Genomic DNA, 27691 nt, shown 5'->3' with positions numbered 1-27691 from the left:
TGCTTCTACTTTTTCTCCTTTTATTTGCCATGAAGTGATAGGATCAGATGCATTGATTATAGATGATCTTATTTACAAAGCAGAAATAGAGACACAGGTGTAGAGAACAAATAGCAGGGGGGAAGGGGAGAAGGGATGAATTGGGAGGTTGGGATTAACATATATACACTGTTGACACTATGTATAAAATAGATAACTAATGAGAACCTACTGTATAGCAACAGGGAACTTGGTGCTCTGTGGTGACCTAATTGGGAAGGAAATCCAAAAAAGAAGGTGTATATATATATATATAATTATTAATTAAAATTATCATTAATATTAATATAGTTGTGTTAATTATCTATTAATACATATATAATTATACATATTAATATATGTCCATGGATATATATATGTAGCTGGTTCACTTTGCTGTACAGTAGAAACTAACACAACATTGTAAAGCAATTATACTCCAATAAAAATGATAAAAAAAGACTGGGTACTTGATTTACTACATTCCTTTCCAACTCCTGCAGAAATGCAGAAGCTTCTGTCCAGCCTCGGTGTCTGTGAAAGTAGGAGGAGCAGAGCCCCCTGCTGACCAGTGAAGTCAACTCCCTATTTTAACCATTCTGAGATGCTTGTTTTTGCAGCGTTGATCCAACCCTCCTGACTGATATTCATACTTTATTCACTTTTCTAGCTCCTGGACCCAGGATAATACCTGACATATTATGGGCCCTCAATAATTATTGCCAGATTAATAAATGAACGAAGACAGAGTCATGACCTTCCAAAGGGAGCAGTTGTCATGTAGATCGACTAAGTAGGAAGGAGGTGAGAGTGGAAATAGAGATAATGCTGAGGATGAGTTGGCTGTAGAAGTAGATGGTCTCATTCCCGAACTGGAATGCTGGTACCTGTCCAATCCTGTCTCCTTGACAGGTTTAAAGTTTAAAATATAACTCTTCGGATGCTGACTTTAGCAGTGCCTTGGTAGTTAAAAATTTAAAAGGCAGAAAAAAGAATTAATAATTGTATGCTGAGATAAAAATAAGACAGATGAATCAGCAGGTGTTGAGTAATCCACTTGCCTCCCCCGTTTCTTCTTTCTCATGGCTTAACTGATTATTTTAAAAATTGAATCTGTTTACAAAATTATATTAGTTTCAGGTGTACAGCTTAGTGATTCAGTGTTTTTACAGATTCTACTCCATTAAAATGTATTGCATGACAATGCCATGATTCTCAGTGCTGTACAGTATAGCCTTGTAATTTATCTATTTTATACACAGTAGTTTGCATTTTTTAATCCCATTCTCTTACCTTGCCCCTCCCCCTTCCCTCTTTCCACCGGTAACCACTAGTTTGTTTCCTTTATCACAAGTCTCTTTCTGTTTTGCATATATATATGTTTGTTTTATTTGTTAGATTCTATGTGTAAGTGATATAATACTGTATTTGTCTCTTTCTGCCTTATTTCACTAAGCATGATATTCTCTAGATTTATCCATCTTAGGGCTTCATTGATTTGTTTTTGTAGTTTTTATTTAGTTATTTTTGGCTGCCTTGGGGCTCTGTCACTGTGTGTGGGCTTCCTCTAGTCGTGGTGTGTGGGGGCCACTCTCTAGCCGTGGTGCTCAGGCTTCTCATTGCGGTGGCTTCTCTTGTTGCGAGCAGGGGCTCTAGGCACATGGCTTCAGTAGTTGCGGCTCCTGGGCTCTAGAGCATGGCTTCAGTAGTTGTGGTACTCGGGTTTAGTTGCTCTGAGGCATGTGGGATCTTCCCAGACTAGGGATAGAACCAGTGTCCCCTGCATTGGCAGGCGGACTCATAACCACTGGACCATCAGGGAAGTCCTCAGGGCTTAATTTAGATGGTGCCCATTGCTCTTATCTATGGTGAGTAGTGACTGGGTGTCAGCTCCTGGGTTAGGTAACAGATACAGTTAGGTAACACATACAGTGTGGTCTGTTCTCTTAGACACTCACAGTTGCACACAGGGAGGAAGACCCAGGGTAAGCGCTGTCGCCCTCAGGCCCAAGGTGCATGGGGAGACCCCACCCAGCACCTACTGGAAGTAGCTACACCTTTTGCTCTAAAATCCTTGGAACTTTGATTCCCTACTTTCCCCAAGTCTTTTAAATTGCTCTTCCATCCTTGACCAGCACAGAAGCTTTTTTTGGAGGAAGGGAAGGCAAGTCATATTCTTATTTGCAAGATGGGAAAGCAGAGGCAGGGAGTAAGACATGCAGTCAAGGTCAATGTCAGACCTGAGGTGGGGACTTTGAGGTCAGGATTTCTAGAGTCCAAGGACACCAACCCCTCATTCCTATGCAAAGAAACCAGTCTGAGTGATAAGAGCAGACTCTGCATGATTTTAATACCTCTAGACCACATTTTTGCCCTTTGTCTTACATCCCTGGATATGTTCCAGTGTCTCGTGGTTTATAGTCTGTGGGAACTTGAATAGAATTTGTATCCTACTGTTGTGTGAAAACTGTATAACTCTTAATTATGTTGAATGGGTTCATGGTGCTTTTCAGATCTACTGTATCCTACTTTTCTATATATTCATTCTATTAATTTTTGAGGGTTTGATATTGAAACTTTGACAAAAAAATCTTAATTTATCTACTTAAAAATAATTGTAATATATATTATTTATTTTAAGCCAGAAAGAAAAACACCAATACAGTATACTAACACATATATATGGAATTTAGAAAGATGGTAACAATAACCCTGTGTACGAGACAGCAAAAGAGACACTGATGTATAAATCAGTCTTATGGACTCTGTGAGAGAGGGAGAGGGTGGGGAGATTTGGGAGAATGGCATTGAAACATGTATAATATCATGTATGAAACGAGTCGCCAGTCCAGGTTCGATGCACGATGCTGGATGCTTGGGGCTGGTGCACTGGGACGACCCAGAGGGAGGGTATGGGGAGGGAGGAGGGAGGAGGGTTCAGGATGGGGAACAAGGTATACCTGTGGTGGATTCATTTCGATATTTGGCAAAACTAATACAATATTGTAAAGTTTAAAAATAAAATAAAAAAAAATAATTGTAATATATAGTGGAACTATATGCAACTTTGTGCTATATTTTCCAAGCCTCTTGTAAATGTGTTTTCATACTTTCATAATTTAAAAAAAAAAAAAGGAAAGAAACAAGCCTGGCACAGACCAATGGCTTCCTTCAGGTCACACGGTGAACCAGTATAAAAATTAAGACTGAATCTGATTCTCTGGGTCCGCAAGATTCCAGGGTGTGTCTGGCTAAGCCACACAGCCTTTTTAAAAAACCAGGTTCATGTTGATTGGTTTTGCTTCAAATCAAAACCAATTAGATACAAGAGTCAGAAACATTAGGCAGACGACTGCCTTCTCAAGACGCTTCAAAACCCTGCTCACCCTAACACGTGTGGATGAAACAGACCTGATTCTGGCCCGCATGCTGAGCAGACGTCCTAACAGCCTGGCACGCCGGTTGCACAGAATCAATGTTGTCAGTGTTTGTGCAAGCGTCTCTTAACGCCAGAAGCCGAGGAGGCAGGTAGATAAATTTGCAGTGGCGGGGGGAAGGAAAGCAAGCCTACCAGGTATCTGTTACTCAGAGAGAGATGAAAGAGAAATCAGCAGGCCTTTTTCAAAGCTGAAAAACAGCTCGCATCACGCGGATGGCCAGCCAGCTGGGCAACAGGAATTTCTTCCACTGTGGTTGACCAACTGGACCAGGGAACCTTCTCTGGGCTGCTTGTGTTAATAGGTTGTTAATGATTGATGCAGGGGCCTTTTATGTCACCCAATGAAAGGCAGAAACAAGGGGCCTGACTTTGGAGTTGATGACTAGACCAGCACTTGTTCTGTGCAAAGGCAGAATTTTGAAACATTTATGTTGGCTGAGCTTGAACTGGGCTACACAACAGCTCGTTGGAGGAATGAAACGATCTTGTCTGGTGTTCGCCTTCCTTTGTTCTTTCACTCAGACATTAAAAATACAGCAGGCTAAAAGGAGAAAATAAATTTCAAAGATCCTGCTAGGTGTCAGGCGCAAAGAGGAGGCGAGATGTGGGGCGAGTTTGCTAAACAGATAAAGCAAGTGAATAGGGTGTGGAGTAGATTCTTTGGATACGGAGACTTAACTCTGTCCTGGCTCCTTATAGCCCCCTTGGGGTATTTCTTAAGCATGGATCCAGTGGGCTCAGCAGTCAAGAATCCATCTGCGATGCAGGGGACTTGGGTTCAATCCCTGGGTCAAGAAGATACCCCGGAGAAGGAAATGACAACCCATTATATTCTTGCCTGGGAAATCCCATGGACAGAGACGCTTGGTGGACCCGACCCAGGAAATCGGGTTGCAAAAAGTCGAACACGACTTAGCAACTTAACAACAACAACAAGCGCACCTGCCACCCCATTTCCTGGGTTAGGTTTTTTTACAGAGCATTCTAGTGTGCTTTAGTGAAATAGCTATTTTCTGTGTTCTTGGCTCTGGGCATGGTGTGGCTTGGATACTCAAAATCAATAAACTTACTTATTGATGTATAGTATAAATACAGAAAAGTTTTCTGGAAATCACAAATGTGCACTTTCTATATATATGTGTTCACTAGTTGAATACACCCATGTAACCCCCGGTTGCATCAATAAACAGAACATTAGTTTGGACACATTGTCTCCAAAGAACCAAAATGATTTTTTTGGAACTCTCTTCCCATTGCAGATCAGATTTTCATATATTTGATAAATACCTAGGGTGATCATATAGTTTATCTTGCCAACTGGGAAAACTTTGGGAGCGAAAACGTACCATGGGCATAAACTGGAATTGTCCTGGCTATTGTAAATAGTGCTGCAATGAACATTGGGGTACACGTGTCTTTTGAGCAAGGAGGCTCAAGAGTGAGGGGATATCTGTATAATTATGACTGATTCACCTTGTTGGATGGCAGAGACCAAGACGACATTATAAGGCAATTTTCCTCCAATTGAAAAACAAGCAACAATAAAATGGAATTGTCCCAGGAAGTGAGAAATGTGCGTTCACTGTATCTCTCACAATGGTACACGCTAATCGAGCACTGTGTTCTTGAGTCTCTACTTGGTACTGCAGTGCTCCATCCTCTTTCTGCCCTTCTTTCCCCGCTCTGTGATCCAGGAAGTAGACTCCTGTGTACTGCATCTCTGCACCTCATTGCCCTTTGGCTTCAGCCAATGGGAAGGCCAGCAGGAAATCCTAAATTGGAAGAGAGAGAAAGAGTATTTTTTCCCTCCCTTTACTGGCTCTGCATCTCTGGCTATGTCTTCCCCCTTCCATGGTTACAGCTCCTGCCGGGGTGGCCCTCGTCCAAGCCCCAGACGCTCTGGCCTCTAGTAGCACAGTTTCCTCCTCTTGTCTTTCAGCTCTAAGAGATGGAACAGTTTTTCTCTGCTGCTAGTCTTTAGGTGTCTCAGTATCCCACCATGGCCCCCACACCTGCCCACAGCTATGAGTAATTCCTTCATCGCGGCTTTCTTGTTGGAACCTTCCCAAGTGAATTCTGTTTCTTACCCGGATTCTGACTTATACAACTGCTTGCTATGAGCCATCACTAATCCACATCAGTTTAGGATGCCTTTACAATAGTCCAGAAAGTAGTGGCCATTGTTGTCGCCATTTCTTAACAAGGAAACTGAGAACGGAGATTTAAAATCATTTATCGAGACATACAGGTAAAAGTTGTGGAACTGAGTCTTACAGGAGTGGCTGGAATCTAGAGATAATGGTATGGGTCTTGCTCAGAATGGCCTTCAAATTGATGACTTTGAGGCCTCTGATCACATCCTGTAATGACCAGGGAGCTCCCAACAGTTCAGTGCAAAGCCCAAAATTCAGAGAAGAGACTCAGATAAGAAAAAGACTCAGACTGGTTTTCATTAGACAGATAAAGCATCGACTATCTACATTCTTGTCTTTTTAAGCTATTGCTTTAATATTGTAAAGCAGTAAGGTCACCTGAACTGCAGCATGGGCACCTCCTGGCAATTTGTTAAAAATGCAAAATTCCAGGCCCCACCCCAGACCTACTGGATTGGATAATCTGTAGTGGGACCCAGCAACCTATATTTTAAGAAACTCCGCCCCCGCCCAGCCCCCGGGGGATTCTGATACCCTGGCCTTTGAGGTCCTTAGCTTCCTGCCTGAAGCTTGGCACTGTCTGGCTATCAGAGTTCCTTGGAATTTCCCAAATTCTTTCTTTGTCTGATGGGATTGAGAATAAATGAGAAGATGACATGAAAACCCCAGAACCCCTGTCTTCCTGCTTCCCCTGTAGACTTCATCTCTATTTGTGCAGCTGTTGAAATCGCTGAAGCAGTTGTTCATGAATATTTCAGGGCCTCTGACAAATCCCAAGTCTGATTACCAGAACACAGAGGGAGGAACCCCAGAAATGGCTGTTCTTACAGGCTGTTGCAATAGAGCTAGTTATTTATTCACTGAATCCTGGCAGGGCCCCCAAATCTGGAAGGAGGAGTCCTTGGTCAACACAGGGCCCATGTCTGATGAGGGGTAGAGGTTATGGCTGACCTTCTCTGAGAAGTTGCTAGAGTATAGTGTTGGCGACATTCTCAACACTGTGATTTAAGTGGGGCTCCATTACTTGGTGATAAGTAACAGAAACTGAATTAAAGGAGAAACAAAAGAAGTCTATTAGAAGATACATCAGTTAGGGTTCAGTCTAAGAAACAGAACCAGTAGAAGATATAATTAAGAGGTTTATTGCAAGGAATTGGCTGACTAGGCAAGTCCTAAATCTGTATGATAGGCTATCAGGAAGGCAGGCTGGAACTCTCAGGCATGGGCTAGAGATGTGGTCCACAGGCAGAATTTCTTCTCTTCTAGAAAGCCTCTATCCTGTTCTTCAAGTCATTTGTCTGATTGAATTAGTTATGCCCAGATTATCTAGAATAATCTCCCTATGGAAAGTCAACTGATTAGGGACCTTAATCACATCTACAAAATTCTTGCATTGTAGCACTGGCATTAGTATTGATTAAGTAACTGGAGACTATAGCCTGGCCACATGGACACATAAAACTGACCATCAGAGAAAAGCATGGAGTTGTTCTAAGAATAAAGGAAAAGCCACACTAAAAGAATCAAGGACTCTTCTAAAATCCAGGTAGCATGGAATGCTTCTTCAGGGAACCATATTAAGGAGAACTGTTCCAAATAGTTTTGACCTCATATGATTTCTCTCCCAGTCATGATTCTTGGATTAATGTGATATCTTCAATTCAGTTTCCTCATTCACTCCATACATTTGCTCTCTCTCACAGGGAGGACACTGGGTACCAACGATATTGATGTACTGACTCATTTGCCCTTTCCTACAATATACACCAAATTGTTCGGATTTACCACACAGATACTCCTATGGATAAAAGATGCTTTAAATAAAGTTCAAGATTTCTTTATACTTTTTTTGTTCTTAGACTACATCCCACTATATGTTAACTGTTGGAATATTATGTTCAAAAGTTCTACAAGTACTTTTGTGTGGGTGTGTGGTTATATTATCATTGTGATAGGTAGTTTAGTTAATTCATTTCTGTTTGATTTCAGTGTTAGGGTTTACTTTCCAGACACTTTAAAATTTAACTCTGTTCTTTTAAAATAGTCACAAGGTTCAAACGTCAGAACCTTATTTAAAAGGGTGTATTCACTAAATTCTTCCCTTCCTTCTCTTTTGCCCTTTTCCAGCCCATCATGATAGGAAACCATTTTCATTCATTTCTGGTTTATCTTTTCTCAGTTTCTTTTTACAAAAATACAATATATATAAAAATACTATGTTCAAATTTACTATTTTGTAATATATATTTTAATATAATATGTTAAATATGTACAATATATAATATATATAAATTAATATATAATATTTTAATATGTAATACATATTCAAATACACTATTTTTGTAATATATATTACAAAATACTATATATATATTAATTTCCATTTTCTCATGTTTCTTGCACAAAAGTTATCATATTATATACATTAATTTTTTAAAAAATGTGGTAAAAAATACATACACAAAACTTTCCATCTTAGCTATCTTAAGTGTATATAGTTCAGTACTTTAAATTATATTCACATTGATATGCAATGAAACTTTTTCATCTTACCAAACTAAAACTCTATATCCATTCATTTCCCTCTCCTTTCAGCCCTTCAGTTCAGTTCAGTCACTCAGTCATGTCCGACTCTTTGCGACCCCATGAATTGCAGCACGCCGGGCCTCCCTGTCCATCACCAACTCCCAGAGTTTACTCAAACTTATGTCCATCAAGTCGGTGATGCCATCCAACCATCTCATTCTCCATCATCCCCTTCTCCTCCTGCCCCCAGTCCCTCTCAGCATCAGAGTCTTTTCCAATGAGTCAACTCTTTGCATGAGGTGGCCAAAGTACTGGAGTTTCAGCTTTAGCATCATTCCTTCCAAAGAAATCCCAGGGCTGATCTCCTTTAGAATGGACTGGTTGGATCTCCTTGCAGTCCAAGGGACTCTCAAGAGTCTTCTCCAACACCACAGTTCAAAAGCATCAATTCTTCGGCACTTAGCTTTCTTCACAGTCCAACTCTCACATCCAAACATGACCACTGGAAAAACCATAGCCTTGACTAGACGGACCTTTGCTGGCAAAGTAATGTCTCTGCTTTTGACTATGCTATCTAGGTTGGTCATAACTTTCCTTCCAAGGAGTAAGCGTCTTTTAATTTCATGGCTGCAATCACCATCTGCAGTGATTTTGGAGCCCAAAAAAAGTCTAACACTGTTTCCACTGTTTCCCCATCTATTTCCCATGAAGTGATGGGACCAGATGCCATGATCTTCGTTTTCTGAATGTTGAGCTTTAAGCCAACTTTTTCACTCTCCTCTTTCACTTTCATCAAGAGGCTTTTGAGTTCCTCTTCACTTTCAGCCATAAGGGTGGTGCCATCTGCATATCTGAGGTTATTGATATTTCTCCCAGCAATCTTGATTCCAGCTTGTGCTTCTTCCAGCCCAGCGTTTCTCATGATGTACTCTGCATATAAGTTAAATAAGCAGGGTGACAACATACAGCCTTAACGTACTCCTTTTCCTATTTGGAACCAGTCTATTGTTCCAGGTCCAGTTCTAACTGTTGCTTCCTGACCTGCATTCTCAAGAGGCAGGTCAGGTGGTCTGGTATTCCCATCTCTTTCAGAATTTTCCCCAGTTTATTGTGATCCACACAGTCAAAGGCTTTGGCATAGTCAATAAAGCAGAAATAGATGTTTTAGCCCTTGGCAACCGCCATATTAGTCGTTTCTATAAAACAGACCAGCAGTCCTATTGAGCCAAAGGAGGGGAGACCAGTGAAGGTGATTGGCTTTCAGCATCTCAGTTGTCACAGCAACAGGCAGAGTGGAAATACTATCATTATGGTGCAGATGAAGAAAAAGAGGCTTTGGGCACTAGTAGGGGAATGAGACCCCAAAAAAGGAAATAAATGAAAAAAAAAAATGGCCAGTGGTCGTAAAACCCATGAGAAGAGATAAAACGGACTGAGAGGGGAATTGGGGGAGAATCTAAGGAGGTGACTGTTCAAAAGAAAGAAAAGAGCTAACAAAGAGGAGAATGGAATGGGAGTGATCAGATGGGGTGGTGGGAACAGCATGTTCAAAGGCCCCGAGGCAGGAACATGTGGGCTATGCTAGAGAAAACCCAGTGAGAGAGTGTGGGTTTTACTCTAAGCAGCTCCCTCTGTTCATCTCATGCATATGCATGTGTGATGTTAACTCCACTTCAGCTGTTTTGTTCTTTGGAGTAGAATGTGGAGCCATTTCTTAATTGCTCTATATTTAGCTTTGTTTAAAAATCTATAATTTAAAAACCACCAAGGGCTGGGCTGGTAATTCAGCTTCCATGGTCCATTTACTCGTTGGCTTTTGCTTCTGAGCCAGCCCACCAAGGTGACAGCGTGTGCCAATCACGATGGAAGTATTTGTTAGCAGAACATCTGCTCCCTGAGAGCTGGTCCAGATCTAGTTGCCAAACCCCAGAACTAATCTCAGGACCCCTTAGTTTAGTTTCCTGAAAAGGAGGGCTGGAGAGGGACAGCAGAACAGCTGGGGCCTAGTGCAAGGGGTGGGAATCATCATTACATGTCCAGGATCAATTCATGTCTGGGTTGTGTTACTTATTTTTTATTTTTTTGGCCTTGCCAGTGACATGTGGAATCTTAATTCCCTGTTGTTTAGTTGCTCAGTCGTGTCCGACTCTTTGCGACCCCGTGGATTGTAACCTGCCAGGCTCCTCTCTCCATAGGATTGTCCAGGCAAGAATACTGGAAGGGGTAGCCGTTCCCTTCTTCAGGAGATCTTCTGGATCCAGGGGTCGAACCCAGATCTCCTGCATTGCAAGCGGATTCTTTTACTGTCTGAGCCACCAAGGAAGCCTCATAGTTTTATTGTCTACATTTATATAATGGCGAGTAAATAAGAGCCTACTTTAGTGTGACTGAAGTTCTGAGCTCCACAAGAAAGATGTTAGCATTGAACAGGTGATACATAATGTATTAAAAAGCAATTATTTTTTTCTTTCCTTCTGATGGCTGGTAGCTTGCCTGTTTCCCCTTAAATGTATCTATTTCCTACACGATAGCTCTCAAAAAATAATAATAAAGCTGGCCTTTTTAAATAAGAACACTGATTATGGAGGATGCTTTGTCAGGTTCGCAGGGGCTGCAAAGTGTGTAGAAAGGTTATGCTGGTCAACATGATGCAAGGTGGGTGGTTATTTATTCACATAAGACTCTCCCAGAACAATCCAGAAAGAGAAGCCTCAAAGACACACTTGAAAGGTGACGGTAAGAGTGGAATGCATCAGCCAACCTGCGAGGGACACCATCACCCTGTCTCCCTAATTATGGGCCTGTTGCAAGTCTGAAGAGAGAGTTCTCTGTATAAAACACTCGAATACAGATCAACGCTGGAGCCTGTGACACCCCCCTTCTCTTCCCCCACACTGCCTGATCGAGATGCTTCTGTACTTCAGCAGAACCTGGAGGCGGGAATGACACTTCACATCACTAATGAACCTGTAGCCGGGCATCTCAGACTCTCATCTCCTCTGCCTGCTTTGCCCCGGTCCCTGTCCAGCCAGCTTGGGGACAGTGGAGTAGTCGCTGCTGTGCTGAGTGACAGGCTTTTGGCCTCCAATCAGCCAACCAGTGATTTGAAACAGAAAAAGGTAGTCTTGAGATTTGAATCCAGGACTTGCTACCTCCAAAGCCCATGTTCTTCCCACTAAGAAAATCCCATGGGCTTCCAATGGTTTAGGAAAAACAAGATATGTCAGTAGCCTGGCATTCAAGGTCTCAGTTTCCCTGACCCTTCTTCTATCGGCCAGCATCTCAAATCTGGCATGGACAGCCTCTGCACTTATCATTTCCAGAATGCTCTTTGAACTACCTTGCAAACACTCTGTATCTGGAATCCTTGCCCTTCATCTCTCCTCCCTTATGCTGCTCATAGCTTAACATAAGCTCTGGGAAGCCTGTTCTCTCCTCTTCATTGTGAGGTATACAACCTGGTCCTGTGCTTGACCGTCTGCTTATCTGAATCACTCCATCCCCAAACATCACAGAGCAAGCACATTTATAGCAATATCCCATTCTCCCTATAGTTCTTGATCAACACTTGGCCTAGAAGAAGTGGGTGGGTTCTAGCCCCAGTTTTTATTATTTGTAAACTCCATGATTTTCATTGGAAGGACTGATGGTGAAGCTGAAGTTCCAATACTTTGACCACCTGATGTGAAGAGCCAGCTTACTGGAAAAGACCTTGGTGCTGGAAAAGATTGAGGCCAGGAGGAGAAGGGGACAACAAAGCATGGGATGGTTGGATGGCATCACTGACTGAATGAACGTGAGTGTGAGCAAACTCAGGGAGATGGTGAAGGACAGGGAGGCCTAGTGTGTTGCAGTCCATGGGGTCGCAAAGAGTTGGATGCAACTGAGTGACTAAACAATAAAACTCGGTGATGTTTGGCAAGTGATAATTACTTTTCAGCCTCACTTTTCTTATTTTTATGGAATTAACAATCCATGGTCTATCAACAGAGTTCTTAGAAGTGGGGACAATAAGATAAGAAATTGGAAACCACATTTTAAACTTGTCAAGTAAGTGTATTATTATAAATATTACACGTTTTGCATTTTCCTCCATCACATTTTGCCCAGCAAACGTTCCTGTGAAAAGGAGGTCAGAGAAAGTATTTTCCCAATTTTTATAGATGGGAAAACAGGAACCTACGAAGGCTTAAGGAAGAGGAAGCAGAAATTGAAACTGATCCCTGAGAGGGTCTTTAACTTCTTGACTTCTGGCCTTTTTGTTAGATCACAGGTTTCTTTAAGAGCCCTCCTGTTCTTATTCTCAGGGAAATAACACTTTTAATAACACAAACTTGGAAAGCTTTTAGTGAGTGTGTACTTTGCACCAGAAAGACATTCAAAGGTTTGGACTGGCTCAGGGAGCCTTCGTTAGTCAGTTTCAGTCTGAGAAATTGAGCTGCAGTAAGAGGTTGGGGAGGAGCCAGGAACGGTCCGTGGTCTGCTGCACCACTGACCAGCCAGGTGACGTTGGGCATGTTGGTTACCTGCTTTTTATATCGGGTTCCTCATCTGTTAAAGAGCATCTCTGAAATCTTACTTATAAACTGCTCAGAGCAATGGCTCAACTACTACTGTTGTTTATTTGCACAACAAATATTTGGTAAATGCCTACAGGGTACTAGACATTGTTTTAGGCACTGGGCATATGGCGGTCATCAGAACAAAGTCCCTGCCTTCACCGGGCTTCTAGTCACAATGGCAGGCAAAAAAAAGAGAAAAAAAATCAATGAATATAAGATTTTTAAGTCATTAGTTAGCTTCTCTTACTGTCATTTTTATAGATTATTACATTTTTCATTTGATTTTATTGGCAGAGAATGTGAACATTTACTGGGTCATTGATTCTAGACTTCTAAAGACTCATCCTGATTTTATATCAGTGTTTCATTGCTGATTACTCACTGGAAAATAGCCACCCAAGAGACAATTCTACTGTAGCCTGGAACTATTATAAAACCGGTTTAGGTCTGTGATACTAAATGGTATAAGCTCAGGGTTTGCTGAAATTAGGGCTTACTAACTTAAATTACTGCTGAGGTCAGGTGAGTCACATACAAAGGGGCAGCTGGCAGGAATTGAGACCGAGAGACTGCTGCCGTGAGGAGGAGTGGACACAATGTAGCTGGATCTTCTGATTTTGAGATGGGGCAATTCAGAGATTTTTCTGTGAACTTTCCTTATTTTTATTTAGTGGCAACACACTCACCTTTAAGATGAAACCCTTGAGTTGGGCCAAGTGTGGATTAAACAAAATCCTGGAGGTCAAGTTCAGCCCAAGAACTACCAGTTTGCAAAGATCTTTGATTTACATCATTGTGTATGATTTTCAACTTTGTCCTAAACCACCTGGCCTTTTGAAGACACTGCAATTTCCTTCCTTTTGTCAGCCTCTTTCCCCAGGGTTATCTATGGCAGCCATCCCCATAAATAGATTTTCTGTGCCAGACCATTGCACCACCAGAGAGCCTGGTGAGCTTGGGTAGTGGAATCCTCTCCGTGGCAGCCTGGTTTTTAGCAGGTCTTAGAGTCCATCTGTGGAGAAGGTGATGGCACCCCACTCTAGTACTCTTGCCTGGAAAATCCCATGGATGGAGGAGCCTGGTGGGCTGCAGTCCATGGGGTCACGAAGAGTCGGACACGACTGAGCGACTTCACTTTCACTTTTCACTTTCATGCATTGGAGAAGGAAATGGTAACCCACTCCAGTGTTCTTGCCTGGAGAATCCCAGGGACGGGGGAGTCTGGTGGGCTGCCGTCTATGGGGTTGCACAGAGTCGGACACGACTGAAGTGACTTAGCAGCAGCAGCAGCAGCAGAGTCCATCTGGGGCTTCCCAGGTGGCACTAGTGGTAAAGAACTCGCCTGTCAATGCAGGAGACATAAGAGCCGCAGGTTCGATCCCTGGGTCGGAAAGATACTCCAGGGGAGGGCTTGGCAACTCACTCCAGTATTCTTGCCTGGAGAAGCCCATGGACAGAGGAGCCTGGTGGGCTACAGTCCATGGGGTTGCAAAGAGTTGGACACGACAGAGGTGACTTAGCACAGCACAGAGTCCATCTGAGTGTTGGGGAAAGAACCCAGTCCTGCTTTCCCAACTTTAATAATCACTGACTCTGTACTTTCCATCTTTCTGGTGATGTTTGTTTTCTTTGCATATTAATATTTCCCACAGAAGAATGCTTAGATCCAAGAGGGAGCAAGCATGGGGCATGTATACAGACACATTCATGGTCCTTCTGGCCTAATACAGATGAAACCAAACCCCTGGGGCTCCTCTGCTTACCCCAGACATCCAGGAGACTTTAGCTCTTTGTTTTCCAAAGATTACAGGATTAAAGTTACTGGTCACCCAGTCCCAGGATATAATCAGCCGCATAGCTGAGCTGGGCTTAATTCTGTGCCAATGGTGAGTGACTGGCAGAGAATTTGGGGACAGGCCTCTATAGGAGTGTAAGTGAGTCTTTATTCCTGTGGTCTCAGAGCTGGGGAAGGCAACTCTGAATCATAACAAGCTTTTCAAGGCTTTGGACTCTGGCCTTGGTTAAATGGAATTTGGAGGTGATGAGTTGGAATTTTGACATGTGTTTTGAAGCAGCCATTTCAGCAAACCCACAAAACACCCTCAACTTCTATGGGAGCGGTTCTGAAAGTTTGAGTGTGCATCAAAATTACCTGGAGGGCTTGGAAACACAGGTTTCTGGCTCCTCTTCCAGCTTTTGATTCAAAAGGTCTAGGATAGAACCCCAAAACTTGCATTTCTGGCCAATATCGAGGTGATGCTAAGGGTGTTGGCGCAGAGATCACACTTGGAGAACCAGGACTCTAAGGAATCGGCAAACAGGTGTCTAAACAATCAGGAAATCCTTCCTTCCTCACATTCCTGCTGGTCTGTCTCCCTGTTTAGAGGCTGCCAGTACTAGTGGAAATCGAGTCGAAAAATCTGGGTTCCAGCTCTGACACTGTGTTATTAGTTCTGTAGCCTTGGGCAAGACATTTACCTTCTCTGAATCTGTTTTCCCACCTGGAAACTGAAAATAGTAATTCCAGCCATGCTTTCTTCACAGGGGTGTTGGGGAGATGCCAATGACCTTGGGGGTGCCTGTGCTCAAGACCCTTCATGCAGGCGTGAGGGACTCTTGCTGACAGAGTGGGACCTTTGGGATTATTAGTTTTACAGTCCGTCCTTGCTTTCACTCTGGGGAGTCCTCAGTTGTGAGACTATTTTAAAGTGAAGGACCTTCCAAATTTAAAATGTTGTTTTCATGAAGAATGAATCCTTTCTGAGAGAAAACACTGTGACTTCTTTTCTCTTCAAGAACGCCTTCCAACCTGAGATGGGTCCTCTTAGTGGAATGGACGAAACCCTCAAAATACCAGCATCTTATGGATGTTCTAAACAGACAGTGTTCCTGTTCATGTTGGGGGTTCGTTTTAAAGATTAGTAAGGAAGTGTTAGTCGCTCAGTTGTCTCTGACTCTTTGCAACCCCATGGACTGCAGCGGACAGGCTCCTCTGTCCATGGGATTCTCCAGGCAAGAATACTGGAATGGGTTGCCATTTCATTCTCCAGGGGATCTTCCCAACCCAGGGATTGAATCCGCATCTCCTGTATTGCAGGCAGATTCTTTACTGTCTACGCCATCAGGGAAGCCCCAAAGCCATATCCGGTGAGAATGGGATATGGGATATGCAGAAACCAATGCAATATTGTAAAGCAATTATCCTCCAATTAAAAAAACGAAAAAGGATTGCTGACTTGAAAAATAATTTAGAAACAAGGAAGAGCTTAAACAGGCCAAGATAATAAGTGGATCAATCTTAATATGCTGAAGAGCAGCATGGGGTCTTTTCAAAATGGCTGGGATGTGCCTTGCCCAGAACAATCTCAAGACTTTTTCCCCAGCCCAGTGGATAGGAACTCTCCCACAATCCACTCTTGATTTCTCTCCTGATGATAAACAAATGTCTTTCACTTGGCCCAGCCCACATTCATACTGGGCAAAACAAGAATGTTTTCTCTTATATTGCCCAGGCTTTTTTTTTTTTTTTTTTTGCAATATCAAACCTAAATCCTGTGCCGAGTTTGCAGTTAACTGTCTGGCCATCATGTGACAAGGGCTACAAAGGATAATAGTCCAGATGAAGAGGGCAACCTGGGGCTGAGAGATAAGATGAACATCCCACCTTCCCTGCTCCTTAGCATGAAATCCCAGCATCTTCCAAAGAAAGACTAGAGAGAGCTTGTGATGCTGTTTTAAGCTTTCATCTAGTTTGTTCCTTAACTGGCCAATAGTGTGTGCCTATGGGCCATCCAAAAGAAATCTAGAGCCAACTGGATTATAGGATTAATGTTACCCCTCAGCCCTCTGCTGTGAAGTGGGCAATTTCATTAAAGCAAAGAGGGAAAGAATGTGAGATGACCCCTGCTCTGTGCCCCGCTGCCTCACCAGTCCCACATCTATGTTAGCTGCTCCTTGAATCAAGGATTAGTGGGGTAGGGACTTCCCTGGTGGTCCAGTGGTTAGGACTTCCAATGCAGTGGGTGCAGATTTGGTCCCTGGTTGGAGAGCTAAGATTCCATCTGCCTCGTGGCCAAAAAAAAAAAAAAAAAGCAAAAGCAATATTGTGACAAATTCAGTAAAGACATTAAAAATGGTCCACATTAAAAAAAAAAAAAAGATTAGTGGTGTGATATTCTGCATTCAAGTGAGCCCAAGCTCAACTTCCATCGAAGTTGAGGCAGAAAGGACGGAGTTGGAAAAATGAAATCATGGCATATTCTAGTCAAAACAATGTTTAAGGACCATCAGGTCCAACTTCCTTATTTTACAGATGGGGAAACTGAGGTCTACAAGTGGGAAAGGACATGTCCAAGTCACCTGGGTTCTAGTAAAGGAATTACAGAACTAAAAGTCGAAGTTGGAATGGCTTTGCTGCTGCTGCTGCTTAGTCGCTTCAGTCGTGTCTGAGTCTGTGCGACCCCAGAGACGGCAGCCCACCAGGCTCCCCCGTCCCTGGGATTCTCCAGGCAAGAACACTGGAGTGGGCTTTAAGGTCATCCAAATTCCCAGGTGGCGCTAGTGATAAGGAATCCACCTGTCAATGCAGGAGACATGAGAGATGTGGGTTTGATCCCTGGGTTGGGAAGATCCCTTGGAGGAGGGCATGGCAATCCACTCCAGTATTTTTGCCTGGAAAATCCCATGGACAAAGGAGCCTGGTGGACTAGAGTCCATAGGGTCGACAGAGTCGGACACGACTGAAGCGACTAAGCACAGCAAACACACAACCTATCTACCCCTTCAGTGAGTACCCATCAGGAGACAGAATTCCCCTCTGCTGCTGGAATACCTTCTGTGACAGAGAACTCACTGCTTTCAGGGCCAGCTCATTACTTTCTCCCATAGCTGGGAGCATTAGAAAATCAGTGTTTTCTTTCTGTATTCCTGTGGCTTCTTATTTTTATCCTTGGGGACATGAGATTAAATCCAAGTCTTTACTTTAATTCCCATTCCTGTGGATATTTGAGGTCATCTGTCATGTTTTCTATAAATTTTTTTTTTTTTTTTCCTACAACAAGCATCTCTTTATGCCTCCTGTGATTCACTGTGCAGGCTTCTCACCACCCAAACACTCTGCCCACATTTACCTGAATCCCTTTTGAATGTATGATGCCTCAAACTGAATGCAATCTTCCTGTGTCTAATTTGTTCTAAAGACTTAGTATCTATTAATTCATCCTAAGATCATATAGCCTGGAGGACGGCATGCCACCCCACTCCAGTATGCTTGCCTAGAGAATCCCATGGACACAGAGGAGCCTGGCGGGCGATAGTCCATGCGGTCGCACAGAGTGAGACACAACTGAAGTGACTTTGCATGCACACATGCAAGATCATATTGATTGCATTCAGAATAAACCATTCAGGATTCCTTTGGTTGTAAATGATGAAAATTAAATTCTAACTAGCTGCAGTAAAAGTGGGAATTTAATAGAGATGAATGGCTCCAGGGGCTCAAGCAACATTTGTCTGAGGTAGGTATCTCTGTATTTTCTCAGCTTTGCAATTGTTGGCTCCACGGCTAGGAAAGATAAGTGCCTACCATGCTCTCTTAGTCCATTTGGGCTGTTATAACAAAATGCCACAGGCCAGGCAGTTCATAAACAAGTTCTCACAGTTCTGAAGGCTCTAAGTCCTTCATCGGAGTGCCAGCATGCTTGGGGAGGGGATCTCTTCCAGGTCACAGACTTCCCATTGTGTCCTCATATGGTGGAAGGGGCTAGGAACCTCTCAGGAGCCTCTTTATAGAATGTTAATCCCATTCACGAGGGCTCCACCCTCATGGCTTAAACATCTCCCAAAGGCCCCACCTCCTAATACCACCATCTGTCGGGGTTTGGACTCCAGAATAGGAATTTTGGGAGAACACATTCAGACCACAGCATAGACCAGGTTTAAATGTTCAAAGCTCCTGGTACTTGGGAATAAAAGAGAGTGGGCCTCTGTATTAGTCTGCAAGAGCTGCCGTCACAAAGTCCCACAAACGGAGTGGCTTAAACAACAGAAATTGTTTCCCAGTGCTGAAGACTAGAAGTCTGAGATCAAAATGTCGCCAGGGTTGGTTTTTCTTCTCAGAGCTGTGATAAGAATCTACTCCATGCCTCTCCCCTAGCTTCTGCTGGTTTGCTGAAAGTATTTGGTGCTCTCTGGCTTTGTAAAAGCATCACCCCAACCTCTTCATCTTTACATGGCCCTCTCCTATGTGTGAGCCTGTGTCTGAATTTCCTCTTTTTATAAAGATGCTCATCACAGTGTATTAGGAGTCCCACCGATTCCAGTAAGACTTCATTGTAACTAATCACATCTGCAATGATCCTATGGCCCAATAACATCAGATTGTCAGGTATTTAGAGTTAGGACTTCACCATACATATTTTGGAGAAGGAACACAGTTCAAACCATAACAGCCTCTTTCACAATAATACTGCCAAGAACACCCAAGGCTGCATTTTGTGGGTTCTAGTGAGCCACACACCCATCCCTGAACTGATTAATCACAGTAATGCTGGGACAGAGACACGTCTTCTCCTGGAGCCCCTGGTAAAGTCAACAACCCAAACCACAGGGACTGGGAGTAGGGGAGGGGAGGGTCTCAAGGAAAATGAAGGTGCCCATAGAAGAGGCAGTAATGGGTGTTGCACACACAAAACCTAGACATTTACTACTCAAGGGCAACTGAGCAAATCAGAACCCCGGGTCCAGCACCTGGGCAACAGCTGAGGCTATAGCAATACGCCACTCCAAGAACGCACTTGACTCCCTTTAAAAAGAAATGGTGTGTGTGTTGTCATGAATCAATCCGGAAAGTTGGGCTGCCAAACATTTCAGTTCTTACGAGGCCTCACAGAAGCCACTTCGGCTCTTGGTAGTTTGGTGTTTTGCATTCATTTCTTTTCATATCGGAAGATTAAAACAATAGCTTCTGGTTATCATCCCACATATTATTGATTAAAATCCTTGCCCGAAGACCTTCCATCTCACTTTTCAGCGTGGCATGATTTACTTTTCTTTTTACTCCCTGTAACAGATGATTAATGCTGATCTCTGGAGTCCCGGTGAGATGAAGCTGGGTGTCAGGTACGATTTGTCAGCTTGGAAGTATAGATTATTTTATGTTTCTCGAACTTTGTGGCCAAGGGAACACAGCTCTTGATGGTTAAATCCATCCACACTTTCCCCCTGGGCTATGAAATGCCAGAAACATTAAATAGCCCACTTAATACATAACCTCATTCTGTATGCTTGACTATTTTGTTTTTAATTTTTCTTCCCTTTCCCGGCTGCTCACATGAAATGGGATCAAAGAAAAAAATTATCCTCACTGGATTTTGTTAAAATATTAATAGGTTAGGGTTGACTGGCTAAATTGAATATCTTTGCTGATCTCACTTGCATGTTTAACTTGTGCTTAGGAAAATATGTTTCCTAGGTGATAACCTTTTATGTACCAGCCTGACTTCATTGAAATGCATAGAGATAAAAATATGTCACGCTCAGCGGCTGTGCTATTCTTGTGTGGCACTGTGATTATTCAGATGGTAATTGACCCCCACCTGTAGACAGCTCCGATTCTGTAGTCAATCATTTCATTTGATGTTAAAATATGTGAAAGTACAATTATATAATTTACATTACAAATCATGCTGAATGCCAGGGGTCTCTGAACCGCTGACAAACGCAAAGAAATCGGGGTTGGGGGAGAGGCCTCTGGTCAATAAATGAAGTGAATTACACCAGGCGAAGGGTTCACTTTTCTTATTTGTGTCCATAACAAGAGCTTTTGTGCATGTGTCATTGAAAGAGTAGCTATGGCCTTCTTTCTGAAACCGTAAATGGCAACGTTTCAGATGCCTTTCTGAGGATGTCTCCCCTTTCTCTGGCAAAGAATCACTCCTCCCATTAGTTAGAGAAGTGAGGGCTTGTCCAGGCCAGAAGGGAAAGCAGAGAATCTAATAAAGGGAAGAGGGCGTCAGGTCTGGGAGGTTGCAGTGCCTACTTGATGCCAAACCCAACACAGATGTGAGTGGTAGATGTGAATTACGCTTGCCCATTTCCAAACTTCAGATCTCGACCATCAAACGTGAAGCGTACTAATATTATTGAGTCAGTTATTGTTTATCTAATATTCAATATGTTCTTTCATATGCATACTAATATTATTGAGTCAGTTATTGTTTATCTAATATTCAATATGTTCTTTCATATTGGGACAAGTGTTTTAGATACATTATCTAGACAACCCTCCCAACTCCATCATATGACTTGGGTCTGCAATCAGTCTCCTTTTCAGATGAAGAGAGTGGATACAGAGGGATTACCGGGCTTGCCCAGGGCCATTTAGATAGAAAGTCAGAAGTGAGTGGTGGCAGAGCCTGGGCTGGTGACCACCCTCCTCTTCTGGATCGGGCATCAAATATTTGTGGTGGCCATGCAGAACAGGAAAGGGGCATAGGACACAATTTCTGCCTCAGTGGAGCTTTTGGGAAAGAAGGTGGGTTGGGGTGGGAGTGGGCACCCTTGGTAAGGGTGGTCCAGATAGAGAACTCACCAGTGAGAAGGGTCCGATGGAGATGGACTAGGCACTGATGCACAGGGGAGGGCAGTCTCCAGTCCTGCTTCCGCTATCATAGGTCAGGGGAGGCGGCATGATTATGTCTTCGGTGAATGCGTAATATTTCCTGCATGGAGCCATCCAAAGGCACACTCTTGCTCTTCCTTCTACCACGTTCCAAGGCAGCTGGGCTGAGGGGTCCCCGGGGCCTCTAGCTTCCAGAGTGGGTGCATACTGGTCCGTTGCACAGAAGCGAAAAAGCTTCACTGCCCGCAAAGTGATTTTGGCCACCGAGAGCTGGGTTGGTTTCTGATGTGGACACCTGATCCTTGAAATGTGCTGGGAATCCTGCCCTATTGGCTACAAACAGCAGGTCTGCTGGCAGCGCCTCTCACAGGGGTGGGAGCCAGCCATATCTCCCAGCAGCCCTCGGGAAGAACACATCCCAGACGACATCACCTGGAGCAGATGCTGGTCATCAGACATCAATCGCTTCCATGGTGTTTATATTCCACCCTCCTATCTCTTAGTCACTTAGCATAATCATTGAGAGCCTAGCCTGGAGATAGATGCCTGGTTTCCAATCCTGGCTCTGTCATCTGCTGGCTGGGAGCCCTGCATATGTTAACTTCTGTTTGCCTCCGTTTCCCTATCTATAAATGAAGTGAAAAACAGTACCCGCCTTATAGAGTTGTTCTGAGTTAAAATGCCAAGCACTTAGAACAATGCCTGATACATAGTAAGAGAATACGTGCGTTCATGCTAAGTCGCTTCAGCAGTGTCTGACTCTTTGCAACCCCATGGACTGTAGCCCGCCAGGCTTCTCTGTCCATGGCAAGAATACTGGAGTGGGTTGCCATGCCCGCCTCCAGGGAATCTTCCTGACCCAGGGATTGAACCCAAGTGTCCTGCATCTCCTGCACTGGCAGAAGGATTTTTTATCACTAGCGTCACTTGGGAACTCCAAATGTTAAATAAAATTTCTTTTGTTCTTAAATAAGGATTATCTTTTTTGCCTGACTGTATATGTGAGCTAAATATATTTCTAATAAACTTAAAACATACACATAACTACAAAATATTATTTTAAAATCTGTTTATGGACTCCCAGTGGTCTGGGCACTGTACTTTGTGAATCCCCAAAGAGTAAGTTCAAAACCCTGGGTCTGGCATTTTAAGTCCCACCCAGAATTGTCCCCCACTCACCTTTGTATCACTGTCTTCCCTAACAACTTAATATATACCTTGTGCTCTGTTGGTTTTTATACTTAAACAGCACAAAGTCATTTCATTATTTTATCAAGACGCAATATAGCTTAATGATTAACGCTCAGCTCTGGTGTAAATGACAGGTTTGAATGTCAGCTCTGGGCCATCTTTACTGAGTAATATCCATTACTCATCCTGTGCCCCAGCTTATACATCTGTAAAATAGGAATATAAATAGGCTCTACCTCCTTAGAGAGATTCAGAGAATTAAATGAGTTAATTCAAGAAAGTACTTAGTACAGGGCGTGGCTAAAGTGAGTGCTCGTGAAATGTGAGCTAAGCTGGTTGTTGGTATTTTGGTCCCATTTTAATGTTACATAGGGGTCCTTAAGCCTGCACGATGAATGGCCCAAAGAATGAAGCATGGACTTCTTTACCCAGGCTCTGGGGCAAGTATTTGAGGAGTTTGAGGCCCTTTCTCCCCAACTGAAAACTGCTCAGCTGGGGGTGGGAGGAGCTGACCTGGGAATGAGCCCGCCATTCCTCCATTCAATCAGAAACCCCAGCAACAGAAATCACCCACTTGGTGAACGAGCCAGACATCCTGGCCAGGGAAAATTTCCCAGGCACTTTCTGGTGGCTCATTTTGAAAGTGAATTGAGACATTATTTTTAATTAAAGTGGCAATTTGCCCTCGTGAGTATTCCGTCCCTTGATGCGCAAATGGTGGCCTCTGTTTTGTCCCCTCCTTGCCTTCTCTTTCTCCTTTTAATTTCAAGCCCATCAGAAAGCCAGTTTACTAAATTAGTTTTAATGGAAATTTAGCCAACACAAATAATAATGAAATGTAAAATTATTCCTTAGCTAATGAACAGCCAGTGGCTTTGGGGTTAATCGTTTGCTTCTGGTGTCAGCTTATTTATATTGAAATAGAATTGTAATAGGATTCCAAGCTAAAACTGTTTCATCTTCTTGATCATCACTTACCTTAGGGTTTATTCTTTATCATTTGTCATTGTTTAGTAATCGGTCTCACTTTGGACCTACTTGTGAATTAATTAATTACCTAGTTAAACTTGGGTGATATTTTTTTCTTTAAAAGAAATCGTCTTGTTTTACCTTAGCAATATGTTTTTATTCCAAAGCTCTCCATACACACGGAAACATCTTCTTCATTGATTTTTACATCAACTGATCATCTTGACCAGCCAGGAATCAAGGGGTTCTCCCTTTATCAGCTATGGCTGATCCCCTCAGTGTCCTCCAGACAGAGCTCTAGAAATTAATTTCTAGAAATTAATTTTCCTTCTCTAGGACTCAGTGATCCCAATTAAAAAGGTGAGATTTGATCACTAGATCAATGCTTTTTAAACCTGTGGAGGTTATTCTAAAGTTACTGCTATGGGATATTGATGCCCTGGGGATCAGGTACTTACTTGGAAGAGAACTATTCATTCAAGTTCTCTCTTTTAAAGACAGATTTTCCTAAGTGAGTTTTTATTTGGAAAAACTGAGAGGGAGGTGAGGATTACACTATCTAAATAAAAAAAAAAGTTTAGACTAGGGATCGGGTTTAGGGAAATCACTTAAGCTCTTGAAGTATAACCGAAGCACAGGCAACAAAAGAAAAAAATAGAAAAATTGGACCATCAAGCTTAAATATTTCTATGCATCAAGACACCATCAACAGAGTGACGCAGCAGCCTATGGAATAGGGCTGCAGATAATATATCTGATAAAGGATTTTTTATTTGAGTAAAATTGCTTCACAATGTAGTGTTAGTTTCTGCTGTACAACGAAGCAAATCAGTCATATGTAAAGATGTATATCTCCCTCTTGGACCTCCCTCCCACCCACACCCTATCCCACCCAACTAGGTCATCAGAGAGCATTGGCTGAACTTCCTGTGCTTTATAGCAGGTTCCCACTAGCTATCTACTTTACACATTGTAATGTGTGCGTATGTATATGTGTATATATACATACGCTGCTGCTAAGTCGCTTCAGTCATGTCTGACTCTGTGCGACCCCATAGACGGCAGCCCACCAGGCTCCCCCGTCCCTGGGATTCTCCAGGCAAGAACACGAGTGGGTTGCCATTTCCTTCTCCAATGCATGAAAGTGAAAAGTGAAAGTGAAGTTGCTCAGTTGTGTCTGACTCTAGCGACCCCATGGACTGCAACCCACCAGGCTCCTCCGTCCGTGGGATTTTCCAGGCAAGAGTACTGGAGTGGGGTGCATTGCCTTCTCCATATATATATGCTACTCTACCAATTTGTCCCACCCTCTCCTTCCCCATGTAGCCATGTCCATTCTCTACTTATAAGGGATTAATATCCAGAATATACAAAGAATTCTCAAAACTCAACAACAAAAAATGAACATCGATTCAAAAATGGACAAAAAAACTTGAATAGATATTTCTCCAAAGCAGATATACAACTGGTCAAAGAAGCACATGCAAAGATCCTCACCATCCCTAATTGCTGGGGAAATATAAACCCAAACTACAGTGAGATGCCACTTCACACCTACCTACCTGGCTCTCAGGATGACTATGAAGATTAAATGACACAACACGCGGAAAGTGTTTAGCACAGTGATACTTCAATAAATTATTAACATATCAATTAGTTCTCCTGACACATATTGAGCACCTGCTGTGTGCCAAGTAAGGCATGAGGTGCTTTATGAAATACGGACCATGATATAACAATGACTTTGCAAGAGGGTTGAGAAAAAAGTTAAATGGTGCTAAAAACTTTAAATGTTTAAGTTGGTTTCTGATGACAGGTATTTGTATCAGGCTGTTCTTCATATTTCCTCATTTAGAAAAGCAAAATATTAAAAACAAAGCAAACAGAACAACCTTAGTTTTCAATCTTTAAGGCTGTCTTGTTTCTAAAATGCCTGGATGTGAAGTTAGCACCTGCCATTCTGGATGAGGCCAGCTCCGGTTATACCATCTGGAATTCACTAGAAGGTCAAATCAAGATACTTTACCCAGGCCCTTCCTGCAAAACAGAATTAGGTTAGACTATCCCAGCAGAAGTCTGGACCAGCTCAGCAAAGCTGCCAAGTGTTATGAGTTGTAATGCCACAACCTGAAGGCATCTTTGGTTCTGGTTCACCCATTGCATCCTCTAGCTGGGCACTCTGAGACCAAGAAAGAGGAAGAGGCCCTGCATCACTCAGGCCTTCGGGCATGGAAGGGGGTGCGCATGGGACATTCAAATTGTCTGTTGGTCTGTCTTGTACTATCTGCTACTGAGCATATATTTCCCTGTGGGGCCTCTGCCTCCCCCATCACCTGACCTTCCACCCAAGCCTTGTTACAGCTTACTTTTCCTTAGTGCTGTTCCTTATAACTGTTAAAAATGGTTAAAGAAGACCATGTGGGTGATACAAACTTGAATACTCCACAAAGCGGGCATTTTCTGTCCCCAAGGGTCCAGAAAACTGCAGAATGGGGTGGAGGCATGGAGCTTTCATTGGGTAAAGAATAAGGAACAATGAAGGGACAGAAAATGGATAAGGAACTAGTAAGTAAGTATAGAGCCCAGAGCTGGCGTCTGGGGACTGGCTGACTGGACAGCCTGCGTTTCAGGAGAGTCATTTACAGGAACACGGAAGTTGTCTGAGTTTCGGTTTGCTGACCTTGCACCCTGGGCAGGAGAAGCTCCACACTGAGTCTAGGAAGTTATTTTAACACAACCCTTGCTCTTTCAGCATCACACTGAAGGGTGAACTGTTTGCAGCACCGTGGTAGATGGGTTGGAAGACTTTCTCAGACTGGGGATCTGTGATTTCTCAAGTGGCCCCAGGCAGGGAGCCTCTGCCTTCTCCCACAATCCACTGCTTCAAACATGGCGGTCCCTGAGTCTGTCAACACCTGTGGAACTGGATGGTCCAAAGATGCTCAAGTGAGTTAACCAAACTTACCAGGTTCAGGATTCCCTGCTGTCCAAAAGTATGACATTTTTCATGAAAACTTTCCTAAGCTGAAATAGTGTCAAGTGAAGAAACAATACTCCGTGACACATCTTGCCAACAGATGCATAAAATCAATTGAGATAAAGTACAGATACTCACAGATGTAGTTCAAAGCCATGGTGGCCTGATGCTGTGATGCTGAGTGTGCTGCCTGAGAAGGAGCCTGGTGGAACCACTCTCACTGTTCCAGGTGTCTCCATACTGGCTTCTGCAAAACAAACACTGTACATTATTTTCCCATTTTTGCCTTTTTTTCCTAAAGGCAAAAACTCTCTTTGGATTTCTTTCAGTTAGTGAAACAGGTACTAACGTAGGTCTTTCCTAAAAGCGAGGAGGTGTTAAGCGAACTTTCAAATAGTGGGGGATACCTGTACTCAGGACCCCTGAACCTGCTTTCATAAAGGGTGGAATCCCTGAGCCCTTCCTTTGGGAATTCCAATTCAGTGTATTCCAAATGGAAACTGGGAATCTGAATGTTTAACAGCATCCAGGTGATGTTAGGATTTATCCAGTTAAGTCATTATTTCCTGCCTTTCCTTCCTCCATGAGCTTGCAGATAAGAAAATCGAGTCTCAGAGATAAGAAATAATATTTTCAAGTGTGGAAAAAAGAGTTCTAGAGGCTACCTACCTTTTTAAAAATAATTCATCTTTGTCCTCAAAAGCCTGGAGGAGGAAGACCCTAAAAGGATAACCGTTCCTTTGTTGTTCACAACCTTGACCGTGGAGCAGCTCTTTCTCGTCTCACCTTCAGGATAATCATTGTCATCTTCCTTTGGCAATGACTTCAGAGTCACCCCACCCGTGAGTCCTCTATAAAAACACCCCGTGTCAGTTCACAGAGAGGAGTCACAATGTGCCTGGGAACATCTCTCTCCTAAAATTATAAAAGAAAAACATCAGCCTCTAAATATATCAACCACGATGAGCCTTCTATTTTTGATCCATTGTTGTACAGCTTGAGATCCCCAGCTATTAGCGTGCTAAGCTTGGCCGAAATTAGACCGGAGATATTAAAAGCAATTAATGTTCTTCCTTTTCATTTTATTTATTTATTTTTCAGTTTCACGAGGCAATTACTTAAGAGGCTTTCAGGAGAAATCCTGAGCATCATTTTCAATCAGCAGAATGAAAACATCGCCTTTTGTGATTTGGCAAATAAACGACAGGGAGAAATGACTCGCTTCTATGTCGCTGT

At 43.0% G+C, this 27691-nt stretch overlaps 2 long non-coding RNA genes across 2 annotated transcripts; one reads left to right on the top strand and one right to left on the bottom strand.

Moving 5' to 3' along the window:
• Window positions 1–3: 3 nt before the first annotated feature.
• Window positions 4–27257, bottom strand: LOC101907485 (uncharacterized). The gene is made up of 3 exons (XR_238325.5): window positions 27125–27257; window positions 26594–26702; window positions 4–5229 (listed from the first exon to the last, which is right to left on the bottom strand). It is a non-coding gene; the product is annotated as an uncharacterized lncRNA (long non-coding RNA).
• On the top strand, window positions 18411–19972 carry LOC132342810 (uncharacterized). The gene is made up of 2 exons (XR_009491317.1): window positions 18411–19280; window positions 19768–19972. It is a non-coding gene; the product is annotated as an uncharacterized lncRNA (long non-coding RNA).
• Window positions 27258–27691: the final 434 nt, after the last annotated feature.

Source organism: Bos taurus, chromosome 18 (genome assembly GCF_002263795.3).
Source record: "Bos taurus isolate L1 Dominette 01449 registration number 42190680 breed Hereford chromosome 18, ARS-UCD2.0, whole genome shotgun sequence".
Lineage (NCBI taxonomy): Eukaryota > Metazoa > Chordata > Mammalia > Artiodactyla > Bovidae > Bos > Bos taurus.
Note: the sequence above shows the minus strand (reverse complement) of the source record. Positions and strands in the feature narration are given on the sequence as shown.